Below are 13004 nucleotides of genomic sequence, written 5' to 3' on the forward strand. Positions count from 1 at the left end.
GAAGAGAGAAAGAATTCTCTCAACATACAACTCTAAATCCTCATTGCAGCATGAGGGCTTCTTTCCCCTCAATATCTCCATCATCTGGTCTTTTCACCTTCATATCGTATACTTGGTCTAGACAACAGAGTTAAGTCTACATAAAGCAGTGTATGTCGACCCAACTATGTCAGTGTCTCCACTACAGACTTCCTCCCGCCTATTTAAGTTCCCTATTACACCATCATAACTCCATCTCCATGAGAGGCACAAGGCTTATATCAGTGCAGTTAGGGCAACACAGTGTCTGTATAGACATTACATTCCTTACATGGGCTGTTGGCTGTCATTCTTGTCAATTTCATGGTTCCGACAGAGCCGTGAAATTGACAAAAAAGTCAGCTTCCGAGCCAGGCTGCTGTCAGGTCTCCACTCCAAGCTGGGCTGCTGCCCGGGCTCCCTGCTCCGAGTGCTGCTGTCCGCCAGGTACTGGATCCCTGCTGGAACCACGGCAGTTGACCAGACTCTGCCTGCATCTACACACCAGAGGCGAGAAGCCCCAAGTAGCTGTCCCCCTGGTTCTGGCTGGGATCAGGGAGGCAAGAAGCCCCAATGGGCAGCTGAGCTCCAGTGCAGAGCTGCGAGCTCTCACTCTCAGCCCACCCCAGTGCCCCTCTTCAGTTGGTGAAAGCGCTCCTAGTGCACCACTGACAGAAGGAGGGTAGTGTGGAAGTGGTGGCTGTAAGTCAACCTAAGATAAGTCTATTTAAGATTGTCGTGTGGACTTGCCCCAAATCTTTTCTCCAGGCCCTGATAAAAATTACATAGAGCTTTTTTTAATCAGCTCTCAGAGTGCTTTATAATCTTGAATGTAGTTATCCTCAACACCTCTGTGAGTAGGGAAGTATTACCCCCATTTTTACAAATGGGGAACTGAGGCACAGAGAGACTAAGTGACTTGCCCAAGATCACACAAAGCCTGTGGCAGAGCAGGGAACTGGGCTAGTTCCTCCCTGTATATCCCACCCTGAATATTGCAACATCTTTCATTTGGCTGCCCTGATACACATGTTGCCTGTCCATACAAAATAGAGCCACTAAAGTCACCTGCCTTGTCTATCAATTTAATGTCACTTCCCCATTTAATTAAATAAAGGTATTTGGGATGAAGACTTCACAACCCAGATCCAGTGTAATACTACACAGTGTGCCCAATCTACCTACTTACATACCTTCTACTGTTTGAAACAAAAACCAACCCAGGCATAGCAACATCCTAGACAAGCTGTCCTAAAATGTGCAATCTTTTACTTGCAACCATTTCACTTCTCAGAACAGACTGTTATATCTGATTTCCCCACAGGCTGAAGATGCATTCTATAAATCTATATAACCAGAAGCATTCCAGTAAAACTTCAACTCAACTATAACTTTTGCAACTATTTTTGCAGAAGTTTATTCCTAAAGCAATGTTTCCAATTAAATGGTTTAAATAACGAGTAAAGAGAATTTATGCTACTACTGCATTTGAACGGTACAGTCCTCAAAGCAGGGCTTGTGAAGAATGGTTTGCACATATATATCACATTTTATCTATCTTACTAAGGACTTCACAAAAGTGGTAATCTCCATTTTACAAATTAAGAAAATTAGGCAGTGGAGTGACTGGGTACGCTCAAGGCCACAGCACGTCAGTCCAAGCAGAAGACAGGTAATGAGTCCCAGTCTCCATCTAGATATTAGACCATGCTGCCTCCCATTTTAGCTTCATTGAAATCCATTATAAATATACCTTGTTAAAAGGCAAATGTCATCTTTTAATGTTTATCAGAGAATGTGCTGTACTCCATGGCACAAACCATGCTTTTGTCAAAGGCGCACCAAGTCCTAAGGACTGAAAATGTTAATTTCTTAATTCAAAGAACAAAACTGAGTTAAACATACTATAATGCCCCCCTATATTAAGCTTGATAAAAAAAATTTTACTCTGAACTTCATAGTACGGAAAGAAAAACTGAGAACTGGCAAGCTTCTAACAGCACAGATATTAAAGGTGACCTACCAGGGGAATAAAATTAATTTTGTGCCCATTTTGCTTCTATACTATGTAGGAAGGAGATTGGCAGGTTTCTTTAAAAAAAAATTTACATCAAAAATTCTATAGAAGATTGAAGGACAAGTGGAACTATATCACACTGAACAACAGACTGAAAACTAAACTACTGAGAGGGAAATGAATTTTTAGTCTAACTGTTCAAAATTTTGTAGTTTATTTTTGCCAACACCTATATGACTCAATGCTTGAGAAACACTTGGGAAGGAAATAAGGCCTTTGAATTAAGGGGTGAAAAAAACCTCCCATTACACATCTCAGACCAGAAAAAACTGAGAAGATCTGTCTGACATTCCTATTATTTAACACAAAAACACAATTAAAAAAAAACAAAACCCACAGAACGTCACTGCCTTCACTTCCTGAAAATCCCCTTTCAGGCCTTTTTCATACATTTCACTCTTTTCTTCATGAATTCCTATTTCCCTTTGTAAGTCACTTTTAAAAACTTAAATCTGGAATCCTCTGGGACAAGCTGGGTGGGGCAATGGGATAACGAGAAACACACTGGAACAGCATATATATTGGACAACACTTCCGACTACAGACTGGGATGCTTCCTGTTGATTAGTCAGCAAAGAAACATTGCACTTTCTTGGAAATCTGTTGTGCTGTGTCTATAATTAATCTTTGCCCCCAAAATTTCCAACCATTGCTTCCCTCAGTGGTGATTCCCAAAATGCTAAATGTAGACCAGCAGCAGGTCTAGACAGCACCATGTTAAAATGCCAGCAGCCTCCTGGAACCATGTCTACGCTAGCAATCCTACTGCTGCTAACAATGGCATATACAAGACTTTAGTGAGCTGGGTTTTATTCTGAAGCTAAATAAAATAATCCTGCAATGTCTGCTCACCCTGTTCACCTCAAGAATTACAAGTACAAAAATGTCTGTCTCATCATAACCTAGACATTATAGAGCATAGGATCTTGGAAATGACAGGCAAGCATCCCATAATACGGGCATAAAATTGGAACAAAAACTGCAACGACAAACTAACATCAACTACATTAAGTGCATAGCCCATGCCTTCCCATATCTTGACCAGTGATAGATGAGAAATTTTAAATATTTTAGAGTAAGAGGAAGAAAGAGATAAGATAACTAAACTGCATTGACCAAAAAGACACTCTGATGCCCCATACCTACAACTTGCAACAACCCAGTTGTGAGATCAGTTGCCTCAATGGGGAGGAAAAAGCTCAGTTTCACCATACAATATTCCTGTACCAAGTGCCTTCCCCTTCGTGGCTATTCATACAGCTGGGGGTGAGCAGGGAAGAGATGCTGCTTCTGCAGCGCCCCATGGAGCTCACAGTGCCTGCAAAGAGCAGAACCAATCGATCACTCTTGTCATGGAGCCAAGAGAGGAATCCAGGCTCAACCCAAGCCAGCCTCAAGAAAGGGAAGAAAAAGGACCCATTACTCACTGCAAAGAAATAAGGCCCCTTTGCTCAGCTCCACGGAGCAGCACTATGGGGCTGGGATCCCTTCCTCCCCCGGCTCGTTTCGCCCGCCCCCGGAGCAGCGCTATGGGGCTCGGGCCCCTCCCCCCCGCGCCTTACCTCACCTCCCAGCAGAGCAGCACCGTATGCTGGGCCCCTTACCCTCGCCTCATCTCCCCCCCCCCCAGCAGCACGATGGGGCCGGGCCTCTTCCCCCACAGAAGACAGCAAAAGAGAGCTAACGGGGAGCCCCCCGCACTCATCTCCTCCCGGGAAGCTCCCTCTCCCTTCTCCATGCCAGCGGGCAGAACCCTCTTCCCTGGGCCCTCCAAACTCCCCCCACGCCGAGCGGGAGCGGGGCCCAGACGGAGCCCCCCCAGGCCATGCGGCGCAGGCCGCTCTCATCTGAGTGCCGCTCCCACCGGCTCCAGGGGCCCGGCCGCGGGGGAAGCGGCGGCGGCGGCGGCGAGCGTCGGCCCCCTAAGGGAGGAGCCTGCCGGCCAGCTCCCCTCTCCCGGCTCCCCTGCGGCCTCTTACCTGGCGCGCAGCGTCCGGGGCCGGCGCTCTGGCCTGTACCCGGCTGCGAGACTCGGTGAGGCCGCTACCTCCGCGCAAACCGCCTCCACACAGAGGCCAAGATGGCGGGCGGCCAAGCCGGCGCCAACGGCGTCTGACCTCACCGCGCAGCGCCCACACAGCGCCGGTCACGTGAGGCCTGGCTGCCGCAGTAGCCTGGGCGGATTCCTCCTCTCCGCGGAGTCGATAGCTCCACCTGCAGGAGCCTGCTGGAACTGCCCTTCCAGGAGGCAGGCACTGCAGCGGGTGTGGAACTGCAGGACACTCAGGTCACTCTCACCCCCAGGGGCACCTCGTGGCTTTTGTTTCCCGAGGGTTCTCTTTTGGGGTCAGCCCAGAGGAGTTGGAGAAGCTCCAGATTCCTCCCTGGCCTTCCTGACTCTTGGAGGACACAGCAAAGTTTGCAAATCCCAGTAAACCTTAGGCCCCTGCTCTGCTTGTAAGAAAGCTGTGCTGGTTGGATGCTGGATTAGGAACTATCACACAGTCCGCTAGCACACCTTGGCAAAGAGCAGGTATTGCCAGCCTGCCAACATCCAGGAATCAGGCTAACAAAATCATGACATTTTAAAAATAAATGGGAAGTTCTTTCCCCTCCCCTCCCTTCTATTTTCTGAGTTTGTGAGGTGCACACAGGTTATGTTTCCAATCTGTTCTCTGCAAGGACAAGAGCTAGAAACTAAGACCTGCTATTCACAGTGGGTATGTCTACACTGCAATTAAAAACCTGCAGCTGCCCGTACTAGTTGACTCAGGTTCGTGGTGCTCAGGCTAAGGGGTTGTTTAATTGCCGTGTAGACATTTGGGTTCAGGCTGAAACCCGGGTTCTAGGATCCCAGAGATGGGGTTGCAACAATTAAATAGCTCCTTAGCCCAAGTCCCTCGAGCCCGAGTCAGCTGACATGAGCCGGCCGTGGATGTCTAATTGCAGTGTAGACATACCCAAAGTTTTTCTACTGTATAGCTAGTTTAGATAGGGATGAGATTTTTTAAAAAGTATATATTTATACCAGTACAGCCAGTAGTGTGGAAGCTATTATATTAATGTAAAGGCACCATATAGCAGTATAGTGGATTCTACTTCCTGTACAGGAATAACCTGTACTGGTGTAACTGAGCCCAAACAAGGAGGTCGTATCATGTAGTGGCCTAGTGGATACAGCACTGGACTGGGACTCAAAATAAAGGGGTTTTTTTAGAGATAAACTGTTGCAGCTAAAGCAGTACTAGTATTGTGTGCAGGCAAGGCCTCACTTTATTTTTAATATGAAATATGAGATTCTCATATAATTGTTTCCATGAGCTGTGCTTTTAAGTAAACTACCAAATACGGCGAGATTCTGGCACTGCTGAAGAGAGCCTGTAAAAACTCTCATGAGTTTGATGTTTTATGTTAAATCCCCAGGTCCTAGAATCAAGTGATTACATACACAGAATTGCCAACCGAAAGCATTCAAAAATCATCAGTTGGGCCATAAAATAAATCAGAAGACTGGTTTAAAAATAAGATTAAAATTTAAATTTGGAGTCTTTCTATCTGCCTTCTGATATTTGAGCCTTTAAGGGTCATATTGTCCAGATTTTCTCTGCAACCATGAGGGCTAGAAGTGTACTTTTTTTTAAAATGAAAGCAGAGATTCTCACATAAACACAACACTTCAGGAGCTGGGGCTATCAGAAAATACTGCAAGACTGATGCAAAAATTGCAAGAGCTGACAAAACTGACATGGTAAGTTTCAGGCCTTTGTGCGTGCTAAAGACTCAAAAGCCAGCATGAAAATAAAAGGAATCAAAAATGTATTATTTAAAAAAATCTTATGATTTTTGTGGGGCCTGAATAATGAATTCTGAACATTTGAGTGTTGGCAATGCTTTAATGGGGCACCTGTACCAGAGTAGTAATTTTCTGTAATATTTTTATGAATGATATACATGACAGTGACTTACTTGACTAGGGATTGTAACTCAGTGGGTCCAAAATAGTTAAAAGCTGCTCTTGGGGCACATCAGGAGACAGGAGGCATTGAGTCACATAGCTGTCTGAGATGGTATAAATGGCTTGTTAAGGACTACCTGAAACTGACCTATAGAAGTGGAGGCTCTGAGATGACCTGGAGAATGTCAAGGACTGAACAATTGACACCTAACAGCAGGAAACTCTGGCAGGTGGAACATGTGAACCCACAGGAGGATAGTAGCTCGAACCAGGCAGGTGGCTTGGATAAGAGCTGGCCTTTGGAGAGACCCGGGACTCTCACCTGGAACAGACAAAGAGACAGAGGGAGAGAGCCAGAAATGGATTCGACTGCAGCTTGGAGCACTGGGTTGGTCAGGATGGATTATGTCATAATCATTGCTTCTCTAGGCTAACCCAAAGACTTTCTGATGCTGTGTTCCTGTTGACTGATAAATCCTACTCTGTTTTGAGAAGGCTGCCTGGTGTCACCACAAACACTTGTGAGGTGCATTGGTCCTTGAAGAATGAAAAAGTCTCTGACTAGGCGTCTTTCTCAGTTGGACTCGCTGTGCAGAGTTCATGGTGTGAAATGGGCTGGCTGGAGCTTAGCAGCTCAGTCTCGGAGGCGTTGAGGCCATGTGGCCTACCCTGGAGAAGAGTGGAACCTTAACGGGCATAGCACACTGAAGGAATTCCTCCAAGGGACTGTTTAAAAGCTGGAGAGTAGAATCAATCCTGCAGCTCCATCGCAGTACCAAAACAGATTTAGGCCCTGCTTCTGCAAATCTTATTGCAAGACATACTACTCATTTCACTCCCAAAGTTACTAACATCCCACACAAATGTGGCGACCTCACTTTGATTGTTGAAAACTCTTGACATCAGAAATAAAGACTCATAATTCTGAGATAACAGAAGGAGTCATTTAAACAAAAGGAAGAAACCCTGCAGCATTTTTCTTACTAATTATTACTTGAATTACAGAAGTGCTTGGAGGTCTCAGGTAGAGATTCAGGCTCCATTGTTCTAGCACTGCAAAAACACATAATGAGAGATGGTCCCTGCCCTAAACAGCTTGCGATCTACACAGACAAGACAGACAAAGGTTGGGAAGGGAAACAGAAGCATAAACAGGTGAAGTGACTTGCCTAAGGTCATACAGCAATCAGTGGCAAAGTCAAGAATAGAACCCGGAGTGAAATCGAGGCTTCATTGAATGGCAAAATCCCCATTGACTTCAATACAGGCAAGATTTCATTGTAGGTCTCCTGACTACCAGTCTACTGTTCTATCCACTAGACGGCATGGAGATCTGTGGCTCCACAAAATCGTGAGACCTCCTGATCAACCTCCTTTTGATGCTAGCCAAGATGGCTATTTACCAGACCAGGGGGAAGAAGCATATCTTGGATTCCACCACCCAGTTACTTGTTACAGAGTCATCCCACCGCCCTCCCAGTCCCGAATGTCCCCAAAATTGTCTCCCTGCAATGTCCATCTCTCTCACTGACCACTTATAGAAGTTATGAAGTTTGTTGCTCCTTTAAGGAGACAATACACTGCAGCTCATTAATTTAACTGGGGTTTGACAAACACTCTATTTCAATCACAGCACTGAGCTGGTTTATAGTAAAATTAAAACAAAGTCATTAAACAAAAAGCTATTGGTTTATATGATACCAAGTATAAGGAATAAAGATAGAAAGGGTTACGAGCAAACAGAAGTAAAAATATGCATTTAAGACTAAAACCTGCTTTAACAAAGTAGGATGTCTTGTACAAAGAAGTGTTTCTCAACAAGTCTCTTTTCCACCATGGCTAACCAGACCCTCTGTCCAGGACCCCACACACGGAGCTCAAAGCACTGGGCTTCTTTGACTCCTCAGGATAACTTAGGGGCTTGCTCCCCCTCTTTTCGTAGGCCAGTAAACATTGGAAATATATTCTTCTGAAACATATCTCCAGATAAAGTTCCTTTCCCTGCTGGGTGTGGATGCCATGCTGTCTGGTGTAGACTTCATGCTGTCTCTTCTCCCCTGCTGATGATTTTTACAATGAAAATTATCTCTTCCTGCAACCTCCAATACAAATGAATAGCCTACTGAATTTGGTCACACCTGGTTTGAGATGTTGGCCTCTTTCCTTTGTCTGGAGAGAACCTGTTTATCAATTCCCCTAACCTGCCTAGTTTAAACGCATTTTAGTCACATATTTCCAGCATATGTCTATAAAGTCTTTTGGGTATTTACCATACATGCATCATGCAAAAATATTAATGATCGCTGAGTTATTTTCCAATGGTATATTACATGCCACCTTTTGGGTAAATATCATGACAACAATGTGCCAACTGTCATTGGGGAACTTTTAGGATCACATGGGTGCAGGAGTCTCTCTGCGTAGTACTTTTGCAGGATCAGGGTCTTTGACTGTAAGCTCTTTAGGGCAGGGACCATGACTTACCATGTCTTCTGAGAAGCACTTAAACCACATTTTGGTGCCATAAAATAATGAATACGAATAAGAGCAATATTTTCATTATTTAGAGTAAGGCAGCACCAATGTGTGCGAGATCCTTTCTAAAGAGAGGAAGACACAGGCCCTGCTCAGAGAACTTACAATCTAAAAGAAAGAAAATAATATGTTGAGGAATTCTAAATAATTTGCCAATAAACATGCATCAAAAACCCTGGGGTCCCATACTTGCTCATATGTGTATTTCCCACCAGACAAAAAATACATTTTAAAAAAACACCTTGGTTTTATTTATTTTGCTTATTTTTACTCACGTAGATGGGAGAGGGAACTGGGTGACCTGGAATTCTCATCCTATATCTGCTACTGAGGACAGTGGCTCCATCCACACTATAAATACCTACATGTCCAGAAATGGACTCAACAGTTCTAGGAAATCATTTCAGAAATCAAAGTCAGTATGCATGGCAGGGAGGAGGGCAAAACCTTTTAAGTGTCCGTTGAAAGCTGTTCTTGAGCCTAGCTAGCTCTCCTCAAGGGCTTTGTTGGAGGTGGCATTATGATATCAAGATTCGATGGCCAGAAGTCAAGATCCAATGGCTGGAAGTTGAAACTAGACAAATTCAGACTGGAAATAAGTCACACATTTTTAACAATGAAGGTGATTAACCACTGGAACAATTTACCAAGGGCTGAGGTGGATTCTCTCCATCACTGATGATTTTTAAATCAAGATTAGATGTTTAGAAGATATGCTTTAGTTCAAACAAGAATTAGTCCAGTGACGTTTTATGGGCGGTGTTAGGCAAGAGGTCAGACTAGATGATCACAGAAGACCCTTCTGGCCTTACAAACTATGAATCTCTGCTGTTTCTTTTATGTTGTTGAAGGAAACTACCACAGGAAAGCAGGTCTCTTTAAAGAGATCAAGGACTAAAGTATTACAGCTATTCCAAAACAAACAAACAAAAAAGGTATTCATTCTGCTAGGGCCCAATCATGCAGATTTGAGGGCCACCATCTTGACTGACACTAGCGATCTCCAGAACTGAAAGCATAGGTATCTACAGCTTCGTCCTTGAGTTAAAGAGCCAGGTTCTTTAACTGAGAGCTGTAACAGATCCATATCCTCTGTGGATCAGGATCCATTCCACACACTGACCAGGGGTTTACACAGATATTTACTGCCAGGAACGATGTTTACTACTTCTCATAGACATGGTCTTCCCTGGAGATTTGAAAGGGTGTGAACTGCAAGTTTCCTCCTTAACATGCTTCACATTCACACCCTTCAGACCTGCCATACCACGAAGCAGTCACCAAACCTGAGGGAGAGGGCAGGCCTGGAGTTAGCTTACCTTATGTTTTGCTAATGCCGGGTGACTGCAATGAAAATGCACAGCCATGCCCAGTAACAACAGTCATTGGTTAATGGTCCACCAATCCCTTCCCACAAGCCCCTGGGAACCAATCCCATGTCCTAATGTATAAAATGGGGAATAAAGACAACCCAGGGAATTATAGATCATCATTTTAACTTCTTACCCACAGAAATAATGAAGCAAATAAACAATCAATTTGTAAGCATCTAGAAGAAAATAAGATAATAAATAACAGTCAACATGGATTTGTTAAGAACAGATCATGTCAAACTGACCTAATATCCTTCTTTGACAAGGTAACAAGCCTTGTGGATGGAGGGAAGTAGTAGATGTCATATCTTGACTTCCAGAAAGATTTTGATACTGTTTCACATGACCTTCTCATAAGCAAACTAGAGAAATATAGCCTAGACAAACCTACTATAAGGTTGGTACAGAACTGGCTGGAAAACCGTACTCAGAGAGTAGTTGTCAATGGTTCACAATTGAGCTGGAAGGGCATATCGTGTTGGGTCCTGCTGATTTCTGTCCGGGTTTGGTTCTAATCAATATCTTTATAAATGATTTAGATAATGGCATAGAGAGTACATTGATAAAGTTTGTGGATGATGCCAAACTGGGAGGGGTCACAAGTTCTTTAGAGGATAGAATTAGAATTCAGAATGATTCTGACAAAATGGTCTGAATTAAATAGAATGAAATTCAGTAAGGACAAATGCAAAGTACTCCACTTGAAAGGAATAATCATTTGCACAAATACACAATAGGAAATGTCTGCCTAGAAAGGAATACTTCAGAAAAGGATCTGGCAGTTATAGTGGATCACAAACTAAACATGAGTCAACAATGTAATACTGTTGCAAAAAAAAAGCAAGGTTTCAGAGTAGAAGCCGTGTTAGTCTGTATTCGCAAAAAGAAAAGGAGTATTTGTGGCACCTTAGAGACTAACAAATTTATTTGAGCATAAGCTTTTGTGAGCTACAGCTCACTTCATCGGATGCATTCAGTGGAAAATACAGTGGGGAGATTTATATACACACACAGAGAACATGAAACAATGGGTTTTATCATACACACTGTAAGGAGAGTGATCACTTAAGATGAGCCATCACCAGCAGGAGGGGGGCGAAGGAGGAAATCCTTTCATGGTGACAAGCAAGGTGGGCCATTTCCAGCAGTTAACAAGAACATCTGAGGAACAGTGTGTGGGGGGGGGGAGAAATAACATGGGGAAATAGTTTTACTTTGGAAAACCTTTCATGGTGACAAGCAAGGTGGGCCATTTCCAGAAGTTAACAAGGACGTCTGAGGAACAGTGGGGGGTGGGGTGGGGGGGAGAAATAACATGGGGAAATAGTTTTACTTTGTGTAATGACTCATCCACTCCCAGTCTCTATTCAAGCCTAAGTTCATTGTATCCTAAAAAAAAGCAAGCATCATTCTGGGTTGTATTAGCAAGAGTGTTATAAGCAAGACATGAGAAGAAATTCTTCCACTCTATTCAGCACAGATAAGGCCTCAGCTATAGTATTGTGTCCTGTTCTGGATTGTAGTGAAGCAGAGTGGCCTCCTTCTGAGCCTGACGGAGAGGAACCACTGTCCACTCCCTGTTGAGCAGAGCTAGGCAAGTCCTGCTGTTAGGATATAGATATTCAGGCCTGTCTGTAAAGGCCTGTACTCTAAGAATTTTAGGTGTATTCCTATCACTTGGCTAGTTATAGAGGTATAAAAGAATCAAAATCACTGTCTGCCGGTGTAAGGTCCTTCTCTTACTGTGACAGTCTGAGGCCCTGTTCTTAGGCTAAGGCCTTTGGCTAAGCAATAGAGGCAGCCATAAGCTGGGAAGCGACTGGGCACATCCTCACATTCCAAACTAATCACATTGAAAAAAGGTGCTATTGGGCTGTTAGGAATACAATCCTGTCCTGATAGTACCTATCGCTTCCAGAGACTGGGAAGTGCCTAGAAGATGTAAAAGGAAACTTAGTTTGATAGCATCCTGTCTGGCAAGAACTCACTTATCAAGAGCTGGGATGTGAAATCCTCACTTTTGTATTGTTTTGTCATTATAGTTCCCACTTTGCTATTGTTTGTCTGTATAATCTCTGTCTGGTTCTGTGATTGTTTCTGTCTGCTGAATAATTAATTTTGCTGGGTGTAAACTAATTAAGATGGTGGGATATAATTGGTTACATAATCATGTTACAATATGTTAGCATTGGTTAGTTAAATTTCAGGAAAATGATTGGTTAAGGTATAGCTAAGCAGAGCTCAAGTTTTACTATATAGTCTGCAGTCAATCAGGAAGTGGGTGGGTGTGTGGGTGCGGGGAAACGGAACAGGGAATGGGGATGGGGAAATTGGAATCATGTTTTGCTAAAGGGGGAAATGGGAACAGGGAATGGGGATGGGGAAATTGGAATCATGTTTTGCTAAAGGGGGAAATGGGAACAGGGAATGGGGGTGGGGAAATTGGAATCATGTTTGGCTAAGGGCAGGAATGGGAACAGGGACACAGGTGTAAGGCTCTATGGTGTCAGAACTGGGAAGGGGGACACTAAGGAAGGAAACTGGAATCATGCTTGCTGGAAGTTCACCCCAATAAACATCAAATTGTTTGCACCTTTGGACTTCGGGTATTGTTGCTCTCTGTTCATGCGAGAAGGACCAGGGAAGTAAGTGGGTGAAGGAATAAGCCCCCTAACGCCCGCCTCCATGCCAGAAGCAGAGGGGAGGAACAGGAAGTATAAGAGGTGCGGTCTCTAGCTCAGGTGGGCCAGAGCCAGGGAAGGAGTCAGATGCCTCTGCCTTGTGGCCAGCCCCGGACCAAGGACAGAGCTGTGCCAATCTCTGTCCCAGAGGAGAACCCTGAAGGAGGGGAGCTGCCGAAGCTGTCACCAGATGAGTACCCCGAGGAGCTGCCAGGATTGCTGCCAGACGATTACCTCAAGGAAATTGATCATCCACGAGCAACGGAGCCCTTCAGGCTGGGGTAGGAAGTAGCCAAGGGAAGCCAGACATTAGTCCGGTTGTGTGGCCAGAAAATGAGTCAGTGTTTTTCAGTGACTGCCCTGCT

At 44.3% G+C, this 13004-nt stretch overlaps 1 protein-coding gene across 47 annotated transcripts in view; it reads right to left on the bottom strand.

Moving 5' to 3' along the window:
• The window catches only part of PRRC2C (proline rich coiled-coil 2C), a 123021-nt gene extending 118763 nt beyond the window's left edge, over positions 1-4258 (bottom strand). For 44 of the 47 annotated variants that reach the window (XR_006273885.1, XR_006273887.1, XR_006273886.1 and 41 more), the window contains exon 1: positions 4075-4219. The gene's annotated coding sequence lies outside the window, so the exon portion shown is untranslated. Of the gene's footprint in view, positions 1-4074 lie in introns of all 47 variants that reach the window. The other 3 variants (XM_038412175.2, XM_038412176.2, XM_043491192.1) reach the window with 1 other exon arrangement.
• Between the last annotated feature and the right edge of the window lie 8746 nt (positions 4259-13004).

Source organism: Dermochelys coriacea, chromosome 8, assembly GCF_009764565.3.
Source record: "Dermochelys coriacea isolate rDerCor1 chromosome 8, rDerCor1.pri.v4, whole genome shotgun sequence".
In the NCBI taxonomy this organism is placed as follows: Eukaryota; Metazoa; Chordata; order Testudines; family Dermochelyidae; genus Dermochelys; species Dermochelys coriacea.